Below are 14,599 nucleotides of genomic sequence, written 5' to 3'. Positions count from 1 at the left end.
TTTGCTCTCAGGAGCTTTTGTTTCCTGCAAGCTCTCGGTACAGCTTTGGAGGACCAGGGTGAAAATGGTGGCCTCCCAGTCTCCACCCGGAGGAGCTGAGAACTCGGGATCCCGCTCCTCAGTGCACCCCCAGAGAAAAGCAGTCAATCAGTCCCGTCTCCCCAGTCTCCCGCAGCACTCCGTGCTCACCCGGCCTGTGACCGAGCGTTTCTATCTCTGGCACCCGACCCCGTGTGGAGTCTCCAAACCCAGCAGATTTCCTGCGGTGCGCTCCCGCGCCGCTCCTCCCCAGGGGGAGGAAGGGGAGTCTCTCTGGCTCTGCTGTTTGTTGGGTCCCTGCTGGAGGAGCAGTGGCCCGACTGGGCCCCAGATCACAGTTTATGGCAACCCCGAGCTGAGAGCCCGTGCCTCGGCTCTGTCTCTGCAGCCAGCTTCCCCGCTCTGATACCTGGGAGCTCTGCCGCACTCAGGCACCCCCGGTCTTTCTGTGACCCTGAGGGTCCTGAGACCACACTGTCCCACGAGGGTTCTACCCCCCGCTTAGCCACTGGAGTGATATCCCTCAGCGGAGCCGACTTCTATAAGTTCTGATTTTGTGCTCCGCGGCTCTATCACTTGCCAGAAGCGGCCGACGGAGGCCCCCTCCCCCGCCGTCTATCCTCCCGAATATCACCTCGGATTCACTTCTCCGCACGTCCTACCGTCCAGAAAGTGGTCGCTTCTCTGTTCAGAGAGTTGTTGCTACTCCCTTCTTCGATCTCCTGTTGAGTTCGTAGGTGTTCAGAATGGTTTGATCCCTATTCAGCTGAATTCCTGAGACCAGATGAAATCCAGGTCTCCTACTCCTCCGCCATCTTGCTACCCATCCCCAGTTAAATTTAAATTTCAGATAAATGTTACATGGGACATACTTATACTTAAAAAAATTTTTTTATCTGAAATTCAAATTTAAGTGGTAACCTGTGTTTTATCTGGCAATTCCATGAATTTCTCAAAAATGGTTTTTCTAGCACAAAGATTACATTTTATTCATCTTTCTGTAGAACTAAAACAGTTCTCAGATCAATGATAGTGGTGTTGAGTACTAAAATCAGTGGTTTTTCTTAACCTCTTCTGGGAAAAAAAAATCTAATGTAATTTATGGATCCTCTTTCCAGAAAAATGCACAAACAAAAACACTTTGCACTTTTCAGAGCCCTAAAGCCTAACTTGTAAGGTGTCCCTTCCTGATCTCTTCCCAACTCAGACCCTTTATGCAGAGCTCCTTGTTTGTATGTTTTGTGATTTACAAAGTAGTTTCATCTTCACAGCAGTCTTATAATAGAACTAGCCCATTTTGTAGATAAAGAAACTGAGACTTGGATTCAGAAACATTACATACCCAGTAATTATGATCAGAATCAAATTCAGTTCTTCCCATTTTGACTCATCGGCTCTTTTCACCATTCCAGCCTGCCACATAAGTCTTCCTTTCTTATAACGTTCTAATTTCTACAGCAGCATTTTTTTGTATGGAAGTCAAGGTGGAAGAGTGAAAAAGGCATTCAGATGAGACGTCCTGGGTGTGAGTCTTAGTTCCTTCACTGAAAAGCTATATGACTGGACCTTAGCTTACCCATCTGTATGATGAGGGGGCTGGACAACATCCTCTGAGAGCACTAAGATTCTGTGATTCTAAAGGGCCCCTTCCACTGTCCCAGTTTTCCTTGCAGGCCATTATAAAACCTACTTTTGTGACCTTCCAAGGTGCAGAGATTACAGATGTACTCATAAGAATTTGAAATTGAAAAGGCTTAGGAGTTAGGAAGATAGGAAGTTGCTCTACTTGGGGGGTTCCAGGGCCTATAGTATAAAGTATAAAGTATATAGTATAAAGAGTCATATTGCATCTAGCCAGGGTGTGAGGGGAGTCTAAAGGCAAAGTGGTGTGGGATGAAACCGCCTGTGCTGACGCTGGGTTTGCAGTGGGAGTAGAACATGGCTGTAGTCAAATTTTAGGCTTTGGATTTACTCTTCAACCTTTGGCTGAGCATGGGGAAGACAGAGCCTGGTACTCAGCGACCCCACTCAGACCATCAGCCCTACTCTGCTGTCCTTGGCTGCTTTCTATAGAGCAATAGGCTTACAGCCACTATTACCTGGAGGCACTTTCTCCCCGTTAGGATTTAAAGGAAAGCTCTTTCTTTGAAACTCAAGAGAAGAGGATCCTGGATTCTACTTCTTCTTCTTTTTTTTTTCTTTAAAGATTTTAATTATTTGACAGAGACACAGCGAGAGAAGAAACACAAGCAGGGGGAGTAGGAGAGGGAGAAGCAGGCCTCCCGCCCAGCAGGAAGGGAGGGACTTCCTGGGACGACTGAGCCACCCAGGCACCCCATGGATTCTACTTCTTGGTACCTAAAAGAACAACTAACTAGGTTCCTGTGCCAATGGCCATATTTTCTTCTTCCCTTACATTGTTTTACTGGATGCAGATATTCCAAAGCTACACATGCCCAAGCCTAATAAACATCCAACACCACATAGGAATCCTAACTAATAATCTTAGGTCAAAAAAATGTGCCAAGAAATATCTTGGCAGTTTTATCTGGGGGTTTGCCAATTTGGGAAAGTCTCTAAGAAATGCTAGCAAATGGTTGTGCCTCACCAGCATGATGGTGAAATGGGCAGATTAAGGAAAGGCTATCCCGAAGAGAGAAAACCGTAGGAAATCAGAGACCTTCATATGGGCAATCTGGGGGAAGAGGGAGCATTCCTTTTTCTATTCTTTCTCCCAAACAAACTTGATCCCCCAAAGTAGCAGCAAGTCACCTCCTCTGTGATGCCTTTCCTGTTCTATTCCTCTTCCAGGGAAAGTCTGAGACTGAAAATGTCCCAGGTAGACTAATAATTTGGTACTTCTTAAAAAACATTTTTTAAATTATTTATTCAACATTTGTTAGGTAGGACTAGGGAGAAAACAATATTTTTATTATTATATTAAAAAAAACAGAGGGCACCTGGGTGGCTCAGATGGTTAAGCATCTGCCTTCAGCTCAGGTCATGATCCTGGAGTCCTGGGATCGAGTCCCGCATCAGGCTCCCTGCTCTTTGGGAGCCTACTTCTCCCTCTGCCTCTCTCTCTCTCTCTGTCTGTCTCTCATGAATAAATAAATAAAATCTTTAAAAAAAATAAAATAAAAATTTAAAAAAAGAGGCTGACTCCCACTGGCCAAAGTAGAGTCAATGTTCTGGAAAAAAGAAATCTCACTTTTCTATAATTCTTGTTCTCGTTTCTATTTTCTTTTGCAATTTACTGAATCAGACTACTTGGGAGACATACCAAAGAATTTAAAATTTAGGCTTTGTTCAACAGTTTAAAATTCATTCCAGAAAAAACAGCTTGGTGTTATGCATGATTTGATTTCAGAATTTCAGTTGACTTCATCTGCAGCTGCTCATGGCAAAACTAATCAACAGACATAGGTCAGTTCTAGAGAGGAGGTCTTTGTGTTTTTGTTTTTTGTTTTTAATTTTCACATGAAAGCATTGTTTTCTTTGGTGGTAGCAAAACCAAATTATCTTTCACCAGGAAGGTAAATAGTTTTGTACAGAATCCCAAGTTAATTAGCACATTTCTGTTTTTCATAGTATCCCATATGTTTTGTTGCCTGGTACAGGTACCTGGATTTCTCATTTCTTAATACAGCTGTGTCTATCAGCTAAATAGAACTGTGTGCTTCCACTGTCCTTCCACAGCCTTCTACCTTGCCTTGATTAGAGATAATATTTATCACATGATATTGTAATTGTTTTTGCATCTTTGTTCTTGGCTAGACCATGAACTTGCTCAGGTCAGAGACCATATCATCTTCATGATTCTAGTGGTCCCTCAATAAATGAATGAATAAATGCCATGGGCAACAAGGAAAGAACAATAGGCACTAGGCCTGCCTTTTGGATACCAGTGAAGAATCTGTAGTCTCACCAGGCAAAGACTTCTCTTTTTTTTTTAATTTTATTTATTTATTTGAGAGAGAGCATGAGTGGGCAGGAAGGGGAAGGACAGAGGGAGAGGGAGAAGCAGACTCCCTGCTCAGCAGGGAGCCCAACCCCTGACTGGGACTTGATCCTAAGACCTGGAGATCATCACCTGAGCTGAAGGCAAACACTTAACTGGCTGAGCCACCCAGGCACCCCTGCGCAAAGCTTTCTGTATGAGAAACACTCAACAATCTGAAGTTGCCCAAAACTCAAGAATTTGGTCACACATTGGCTATTTTTGATGCATAGTCCACATCAAGCACTCACCATCTCTAATTTGACAACAGAGCAAAATTAACTGGAATCCAGGTACTGATCTAGGATCTTTACACATATTTCTTATTAAATCATCATAACAACCCTATGAGGTAGATGTCATTAGCCTCTATTTTATAGGTTAAGTAACTAAATTCAGAAAGGCTAATTAATAATTAAGTTCATGATCACTGAGCAGGAAGAGGTGGAACTTGTCTTTAAATCCACGTCTGCCTTCTTCCATCACACCTCTGTTACAGTTATACGTTACATATCTCACTATGGCACTATAAGGAACAAGGGACACCAAGCATTACATTAATTAGAATTTTCATATGATATTTAAGAAATGTGACTAATTCTCTTCAGCCTCAGCCTTGAAATTGAAATACAGTAATGCTAGACATAAAAGTGTATCTTGATTTTCCCCCCAAGGAATCTCCCTCTCTTATGCACATAGTGAGCATTAACAATTAATGGGAAGTGCTTTCCAAGCCATATAACATCGTTCTTAATATTTATGATGCCCACGAAACACACAAACATCTGTTCTGTAGAGTGATAGCTATTAAGGCATACTTAAGTGCCAAGCACTCTCTCTCATGTAGACGAGTCAAAGCTTTAAGCAGTTGTTCCTCTGGAGATGTCTAAATAGCAAGGATTCTAAGAAGACAGGAGGAAGACAATTTTAGACTCAACTCATCTTGAGGAATATTAGTTCATTTTATTATGGCCAAAGCACATAGTAACTTTAAATGGCATAAAGCTATGTTTAAAAGGTTGATATGATCTTTTATATTGGGGATTATTGCAAGGCTAAAGCTAAAGTTAACATTTCCCTCTGAGGAACAAAATTAGAAGACTCAAAAGTTCTTCTGATGGATGAGATCACCCATCAGCAGGAATGACAGATCTAAAGAATCTGCTGTTAAAGTTAAGATTGAAGAGTTGGGCACACCCTAAATCCAATCAAGGTGGTCTATGGGTACCCTCAGGGAGCAGGCCTGGCTTGAGGTTATTACCAAGAAAAAAAAGTCTATCTTAGTCTGCTTGTAAAGAGATTATGTTAATGGAAGAGAGCAGTTAGCTTACATCTCTGAGAGCAGAGCTAGCTTGCATCTCTGATAGGAGAGCGAGTGGAGCCAGTGTCTACACCAGAACTTCCTCTTTATTTGACAATAAAATTTATTGGGATAAAATAACTAATACATCTCTACCTCTACCTCTATCTCTATCTCTGGCTCTAGCTCTAGCTCTACCTCTATCTCTATCTCTATCTATTTCTATCTAGCTCTAGCTCTAGCTCTAGCTCTACCTCTAGCTCTAGCACTGTATCAATACCTACTTACCTGTATGGCTAACCCGAACTGGTCTCTGTGTATGCTGAGGACCAGACCTCAAACATGGCAATGACCATAAGCAAGTACTTCCACCCTGCCTTTCCCAGATGATGCTTCTTCAAACTGCAATAAACACAAGATTAACATAACGGCCACAACAGCAACACAACAACAATAATGGCAACTGACAATTGTGGCATACTTATCAAATGTCAGGCACACTTGTCAAGCTCTGCATATGAATTACCCACTGAGTCTTCACAGCAATCCCATGAGGTAAAGAAAAAAACTGATGCACAAAGAGGTTCTGTAATATGAGCTAGGTCATACGCTAATGAGTGGTGGGGCCTAAATTCTAACCTAGGTAGGTTGTTGGCATTCTTAACCATTCCTTGGAGGTGGGGGTCAAGGGGGAACAATACAAATATATTTAAATAAGATGTTTAAGCAGGGGTTCTTTTGTTCTTTTGGTTGCGAGATACAAAACTTCACTCAAGCTATTTCAAATAAAACATTGATTAAGACTAACCCTAGGCCAAGTAAGGTATTCTTTTCTCATAATATCTTGCATTTATTTATCTATGTCACTGCATTTACTAGTCTGTTATAATTATCTGTTTATATGCTCGTTATAATTGTCCCACTTGACCCCAATAACTATGATTTTTTTCTTTTTTCTTTACTACTGTATCCTTGATGCAAAGAACAGTGTCTGACAAATGGTCAATGCTGAAGAAATATTTGTTCAAATAAAAAGTAGGGTTAGCGACACTGGACAGGGACGGGTTGTTAATTGATTATTTTAATGATTTAAAAAAGCATGAAACTATGTCAGCCAGCTATCATAGGAAATTAAAGTTCAGGAAAAGACCTCATTCCTCTATCCCGCACCCTACTCATGGTGCCTTGCCTCGGTCCTTTTTTGCACGTATTTCCATTTTCCTTTTTTTTCAAGCAGACTTATTTTGCTTATGTACAGTTTCTGCTCCCCCATAATTTTGGCTTTTGTGAAACTTTGGATAAGCTTGGTGCCAACCTCAGCCCCAACCTTAGTTGACCTTCCAGTTCTGGAGTTCACCACTACCTACAGACTCAAGACTAATTCAGGGGGTGCTTGGGTGGCTCATTCAGTTAAGCATCTGCCTTTGGCTCAGGTCAGGATCCCGGGGTCCTGGGATACAGCCCCAAATTGGGCTCTCTGCTCATCCAGGAGTTTGCTTCTCCCTCTGCCCCTGCCACCACCCCCCCACCCCCCACTCATGCTGTCTTTATCACTCTCTCTCTATTGCTTTCACTCTATCACTTTCTCTCTCAAATACATACATACATACATACATACATAAAATCTTTAAAAAAAAAGACCTACTAATTCAGATTCTCATGAGAAAGATTCTGATTGATTCAGCTTAGGTGAAGTGTTCTTCACTTGTCCAATAAATTGTGGCTGGAGTGTTATGTGACAAAATCGGTTGTGTAAGCTTGCCCTTTCGTGAAGGAGGCAGTTTTCACAGAAAGGACTGTGGGCTCGGTATGCACCCCCAAAATAGGTCTCTTATAGATGTCAACTGATATTTCTCTCCTTTTGAAATCTACACAATTTTTTTTAATCACCAAGGAGAATATTCTAAATTACATAGAAAATTTATAGTCATACATTTACCGTATTTTAACAAGGAATTTCTATGGACTGCCATTTTCCAGTTGCTTGCATTTTCAATTTTGTTCTTTGATTGCTTAAAACACAGACATCTTTTCTCTCTTGCCATGCAATGAAAATGTTCTATTTTGATATGGTATGTGTTAGTCATAGTGTTTGCATTTTCATTATGATATCAAGAAGTTAATCTGTTCTAGTCTTTTTAACTAGTGTAGTTAAGGGCTTTTGATGGTTTCTTGTGATAATTGCATTATGATTTTCATCCTCTTATATTTTGGACTACATAATTTCTGAAGCGTTAAGAGAATTGCCAGAATTTTTACTTGTAGTTCTTGATTTAATACTGATGCTGAAGAGCCTTAGATTGCTTCTAATTTACAAATGAATTCTAAAAGATCACTTCTACGTCAGTTTGAAACTGAAGTACATTCTTCTAGTGGTCTGTAAGAGGTTATTTAACCTATAACATATTCATTCAGTTATTCATTACATTAGGAGCCACTCTTTGCCTGGCACTGTGTTAAGCTGTGTGTGTAATGTGAATAAAACAGATATAGTCCCTGTCCCCATGAAGCTTATTAGTCTATGGGAGGAACACAAATAAGCAAACAATTACATTAGGGCTAATAGTAATAACTGACCCTAATAGTAATGGTGCATAGTAGGTTCTCCAAAAATATTCACAGGATGCATGGACTCAATAAGTTAAAACTGAATTATTTACATTCGTTATTTTATTTAATCTTCATAATTCTCTTTAATCCTAACTATTCTGATTGGTAATTCCACTCAAAAAGACAAATTTACTATGGATATATTTTTTAGCTTGTTATTGATGTATAAAATACATACAAAGAGTCTGCACATCTCAAAACATCTCAATGCATTTTCACAAACTGAACACACCTGATGAACAAACAAACTTTATCAGCGTCCTAGAACTCTCCTCATGTCTCTTACAGTCACTACACCCTCAAAGGTAAAGGATATTATTTAAATATTAAAATAGATTGGCTTTCAGTCACTTTATAATGTATTTGAGAGGAAGAAAGATTTAAGTAAATCCTAGTTTGTTTAGAACTCAACAAAATTTGTTACTAACATTATTTTGTCAGGTATGATTAGATTCACCCGGATATAACTTAAAATGCTCAATAACAATGGCTTAAATGTGGTATTTTATTTTTCTTTCATGTGAAAGGGGTTTAAAAGGAGATATGTATTTAGGGCTGATTTGGCAGCACCATAGTTATCAGACATCAGGGTTCCTTTTAGCTTACATATCAGCCATTCTTGTGCTTCACTTGTGATGGTCTAAGATGGCTATTAGAAACCCAGCTGTTAACATCCACATTCCAGACAAGAAGAAGGAGGAAGGGCAAAAGGACTGCACTTCCCAGCTGATTAAGTTCACCTCTAAGTAGTCTGTCCCCAAGGCCCTCATAACATTTTTGCTTTTATCTAACTGTCCAGAACTTAGTCATGAGGCCATATGATTTTTAAAGGAAGCTGTTCTTTTAGCTGGCTATATTGATGCCTCCATCAATGCCTTCCTGTTATTAAGGAAGAAGGAGAAACATATTTGGGGTGGGCAACATAATAGTGTCTGGTCTAGTTATGTTGTTGTGCAGTGTACTTGCTTACCATACATCACAATGATTTGTCTACTGAAAATTTTCTTACCAGGGGGCGCCTGGGTGGCTCAGTCGGTTAAGCGCCTGCCTTCAGCTCAGGTCATGATCCCAGGGCCCTGGGATCGAGCCCCATGTCGGGCTCCCTGCTCAGTTGGGAGCCTACTTCTCCCTCTCCCTCCATCCCCTAGCTCGTGCTTTCTCTCTCTCACTCTCTCTATCTCAAATAAATAAATAAAATCTTAAAAGAAAAGAAAATTTTCTTCCCAGGAAAGGAAAAAATGGAAATTTAAGTGTCATATATAAGAACTGAGATGAGATTTCAAAGAAAGGTGTCATGTATAAGAAAGTGAGAGATGAGAGTTCAAAGAAAGTTCACTCACTATACGAAGTGATCTCGCCAGATTCAATTTCTTGCTGTAGGCCATTGAACCCATCAGCAGACCTCTCCAAGTCCCAGAATCTCACTGGTAGAATGTGGCAGATACTTCCCCTCTAATTACAGCACAGAGTCATGGTTAGAAAAATTTCTCTTAAAAGCTGTGTGTGTGTGTGTGTGTGTGTGTGTGTGTGTGTGTGTAGGCATTTGCTAGAAAAACTCAAATTGATGTATTCAGTCCTCATAGGCATATTTTATAACTTCAAATTTAGTATTTTGAGATCATCAAATGGATAACAGTTACAGTAGAACCTGGCTTATTATATGGATTTATATCTAGAACAAGTTGGGTCTTGCCTCTTACAAGAAAAACTACTTACATAAAAGGATAATGCACCATGATTATAAGGCAGGTACTACTCTTGTCTCTCTTTTCCACCAGGTTTATTAATGTTGGGCTCAGTTCCAAGAAGTGCCCTCTCTAGGGCTGAGTGAAACTGGGAGCAAGTTATACTTTGAGGCCTTCCTGCCTGTCATTTTTGAACAGGTAAAATCTGGTTACAGTGAGCCTCCAGGGCAGTCTGTATCAGTAGAGCTAAGGATGTAAACATCAGGAAAAGCATGATGTAGAGGGAGAGATCAGCAGCTACTGAAAGGGCATATCTCTAAAGGAACCGTTGTTTGGGAGATGGGGCAGGGCAGCAAGGGTAAGCAATGAGAATTATCATAGAGGGAAAGAATAAAGAAAGGGAGGAAAAAGATAGAGAGACGTTCCCAAGCAGGCAAAGGAGTTGTAACAAGCATGTACAGAGCCTCAAACTTCAGGGGAATTGCAGCGGGAGTGGAGCAAGAACCAAGTGGTTGATTCACTGAACATTACTGAGCATCTCCTATGCTAAAGGCACTGTGCTAAGTGCTGTGGGAGACATAGATATAAACCAGACATAGACATAGACCCTGTCCAAACAGTGCTCATGGTCACCAATCTCTATCAAGGGAGATGGGGCATGGGCTTAAAGGATGTCAAAAGGTTTAAGGTGATCAATACTGTAAAAGAAGAGTAAAGGACATTCCAGAAATTCAGGAGGAGGAGGATAATTTAACTGAAAGAATGGTGAAGGTGAGGTGAGGTAGGGAGAGTGGACAGAGGAAGTTTTGAAGAGGACATATCTTTTGAATTGAGTTGATCTTGAAGGCTGAGCAAGAGGGATAGGGTCCTCCCCCTCCCTCCAGCGCCCCACCATGAATGGCCTTTATTGTTTGCAACTGAAGTGAAAGAGGAGGGGACAGGACAGCTCTGGCTCCAGGGGTGTCTCCAAAGACCTACTCTGTTGCTGTCACCAAAAAAGAATAGAGTTTTTGGCAACAGGAGGGTGGGTGTTAAGAGAAACAGGGGAGCTGTGAAGAAGGTAGGGCAAAGAGGAATGGCAGGATGACAATTTCATTGTCCTGCGGGAAACAGGGGGGCACCCAGGACCTCATAATGTACAATCTGTTCCGGGGAATATCCTCTGAAGGAAGAGCAAGGAAAACACCTGCTCTTTTCCTCAGTCTAGAATTTCTGCTTCTCTCTGAACTTCTCTACCATACCTTGACTTTGCCGCCCCCATCTGTTGTCATCATCACAAGAAGATTTAGGGCACTCTGCTCTGTGACCTTTCAGCCTAGATGCGGTGGCTGCAGATGCAGCTGGAGAAGGTGGGGTCAGTTAGAGAGAGACATGGGTGAGAGAAAGAGAGAGAGTAGGATGATTGCTAGAGTTGTTCCTTTATAATAAACCTAGTGGGTTTATTTACAAGATTTTCTTGATTTGTACCTTTGAAATCCATCCCGAGAGAGTAATTTCCTTTAAGGGGTAGCAGAATACACATTCTTTTCAAAGTGCACATGAAATATTCTCCACAATAGATCATATGTTAGACCACAAAACAAGTCCTAACAAATTTAAGTTGAAATCATATCAAGTATATTTACTGACCACAATGGTATGAAACTAGAAATCAATAAAAGGAGAAAAATTGGAAAATTCACAAATATGTGGAAATGAACATGCTCCTGAACAACCAATAGGTAAAAGAAAAAAAATCAAAGGGAAATCAAAAAGTATCTTGAGACAAATGAGAATGGAAATACAACATACCAAAACTTAATGGGATGCAGCAAAGGCAGTTCCAAGAGAGAATTTCATAGCAATAAATGCCTGCATTAGAAAAAAAGAAAAAAGAAAGATCTCAAATAAACAATTTACACTCAAGGAACTAGAAGAAGAACAAACTGAGCTCAAAGTTAGCAGAAGGAAGGAAACAATAAAGATTAGAGCAGACATAAATGAAACAGAGCCTGGGGCACCTGGGTGGCTCAGTCTTTAAGCGTCTGCCTTTGGCTCAGGTCATGATCCCGGGATCCTGGGATTGATCCCCGCATCAGGCTTCCTGCTCGGTGGGAAGCCTGCTTCTCCCTCCCACTCCCCCTGCTTGTGTTCCCTCTCTCGCTGTGTCTCTCTCTGTCAAATAAATGAATAAAATCTTTAAAATCAACAACAACAACAACAACAACAAAAAACAGAGCATAGAAAGACAGCAGAAAAGACCAATGAAATGAAGAGTTTTTAAAAACATAAACAAAAGTGACAAGTCTTTAGCTATACTAAGAAAAAAAAGAGAGCGGGAACTAAAATAAAATTATAAATGAAAGAGCTGTATAGCTGATACCACAGAAATAAAAAGGATCATAAGAGACTACTAAAAATTACATGCCAATAAATTGGACAACCTAGAAAAAGTGGATAAATTCCTAGAAACATACAATCTGCCAAGACTGAATCATGAGGAAATAAAAAATCTGAACAAATCTATAAAAAGTAAAGAGATCGAAGGAGTAATATAAAACCTCCCAACTAAGAAAAGCCCAGAACCAGATGGCTTCACAGGTGAATCTGACCAAACATTTAAAGAAGAATTAATAGCAATCCTTCTCAAATTCTTCCAGAAAAATGAAGAGGACAGGATGCTTCCAAGCTTATTTTAAGCCAGCATTACCCTGATACCAAAGCCAGACAAGGACACTACAAGAAAAAAAAATTACAGGCCAATATCTCTGATGAACAAAGATGCAAAAATCCACAACAAAATACTAGCAGACCAAATTTAACAGCACATTAAAGGATCAGACATCGTGATCAAATGGGATTCATCCCTGGGATGCAAGGATTCTTCGACATACACAAATCAATGAATATAATTCACCACAGTAACAGAATGAAAGATAAAAATTATATGGGGGTGCCTGTCTGGTTCAGTTGGTAGAGTATGAGACTCAATCTTGGGGTTGTGGGTTCAAGCCCAACATCGGGTGTAGAGATTACTTAAAAATAAAATCTTTTAAAAAATCATATGATCTTATCCATAAATGCAGAAAAAGCATTTGACAAAACTCAACATCCATTTATGATAAAAAAACTCTCAACATATTAGGTATAGAAGGAACATATCTCAACGTGATAAAGGTCATATATGACAAGTTCACAGCTAACATCATACTCAACAGTTTGCTTCCCCAGCTCTTTCCAAAGAGTTATAAGCATCTTATTTCCCGTATTAAATCCCCTCCTGCCTGAAACACCTACAGCGGTTTCTGTTTTCTTACTATATCCTGAATGATAACACCTGATGGAATAGAAGCTTAAAATAGAAACTATTATAGGAAAACAAACTTGTATTTCCTGCATACCTGAATTTGTGATTGAGATACATATATCCTCACTTCATCACAAGCAGCTGAATCATGAATCTTTAATTAATAGCAATGCCTCCTCCTTTATTTCTCCTCACTGCCATTCTGATTCACTAAGCAGATCCAACCCAATCCTGAAAACCACATAGCCCCAAAAGAGTAGGTCTTAAGAAATTTGCAAGTTTCCATATTCTGGGTATGACTGTATTTCAGTATGAACAAAATTTTGTTTCATACTTACCCTCACGTCCATTCCATGTTTTCCTTACCCTTGGCCTCTGCTCATTTGCTAAGCCTGGTACCACATTCTTTCCACATTGTTTCATCTATTCTCTTCTGGCCCAGCTCTCCCATTACTGTTATTAATCCAACTCCACACACTACTAAACAACTCTCCATTTCACCCCAGCATGCAGTTGCTAGGAGTAAAAAGATAGGAAAGACATTCCTTGTTCCTAGGAATTTATACAGTATTTTGAGACACTATATGTAATTTCAATCCTGATGTGGCTAAAACGTTAATTACCAAATGTACACCCATTAAAGGACTCTTACAAAATATAGAATTAGATATGGTGAGACTATCATCCATAGATTTACAACTTGACTGGACTCTTGTATATCAGGTTAATTTAAAGCATGCCCACTTGTCTATTAGTGAGCTTTTCTTAATGGAAAAGTTGCATCAGTTGATTTATTATACAGCGGGCAAGATCCAAGCTGTCACTGCTTTGTATCTAAATTTGATTCCTAAAGGGTATGCAGGTGAAAGAATCACTTTTCAGATGAAAGGGAAAAATTCCAAAGAAGAACACACATGATAGAGTCATAAATACTTACGTTAGCCTGAGGCAGGCAGAGTTTATATACCACTCTTTTTGAATATTTATTCATTCCAGGAATGGTTTAAATTAGTACTTTCGTTCAAAGCCCCAAGGCATTATGTTTTCAACAAAACTAATAATCACTTCCTGATAACACTAACTGACTTATGTATGTTTTTCTTCTTATCTTGTTGTTTGAGAGAAGGAAGTCATAAAACTAAGCATCTGGTTTCAGTATTAGGCTTCAAAGAAAGAGCTACTACCTATATTACAGAGGACTGGTATATTGAAAATCTTTCTAGTCTTTTCATTTTTCACCTAAATCTAGTTGCACATTGTAACCTGTGGACCACCCAAATAAGAAGGGGCAGGCTTCTGTAAGGGATGCTCCTTACTTGGTAGGCTCCTTCAGTCCTGAAATCTTGTTTGCAAAAGTCAGATTGAATCCAATTGGTTCAGGTTCTTTCTTTCACAAAAGCTCCATGATACCAGTAAGATATCAAAAAGATTAACTGAGAATCACTGGGTCCATACAATGGAATGAATTATATATATTACCAAATGTTCAGCATAATTACGTGTATTAGGACTCTTGATGAAGGTAACAGAAACCAACTTGAAGTACCTTAAAGCTAAAGAGGGAATTTATTATGTGGGTAAACCTGGAAGGCAGCCAGGTTTCAGGAAGCAAGTGACATTGGGTACAGGGGAACTGTCAAGATTCTGGCTCTCTTGTATTTTGCTTCTCTCTATGCAAT

Source organism: Zalophus californianus, chromosome 16 (genome assembly GCF_009762305.2).
Source record: "Zalophus californianus isolate mZalCal1 chromosome 16, mZalCal1.pri.v2, whole genome shotgun sequence".
NCBI classification, from domain to species: Eukaryota; Metazoa; Chordata; class Mammalia; order Carnivora; family Otariidae; genus Zalophus; species Zalophus californianus.
The sequence above is the reverse complement of the archived record's forward strand: the minus strand, read 5'-3'. Positions refer to the sequence as shown.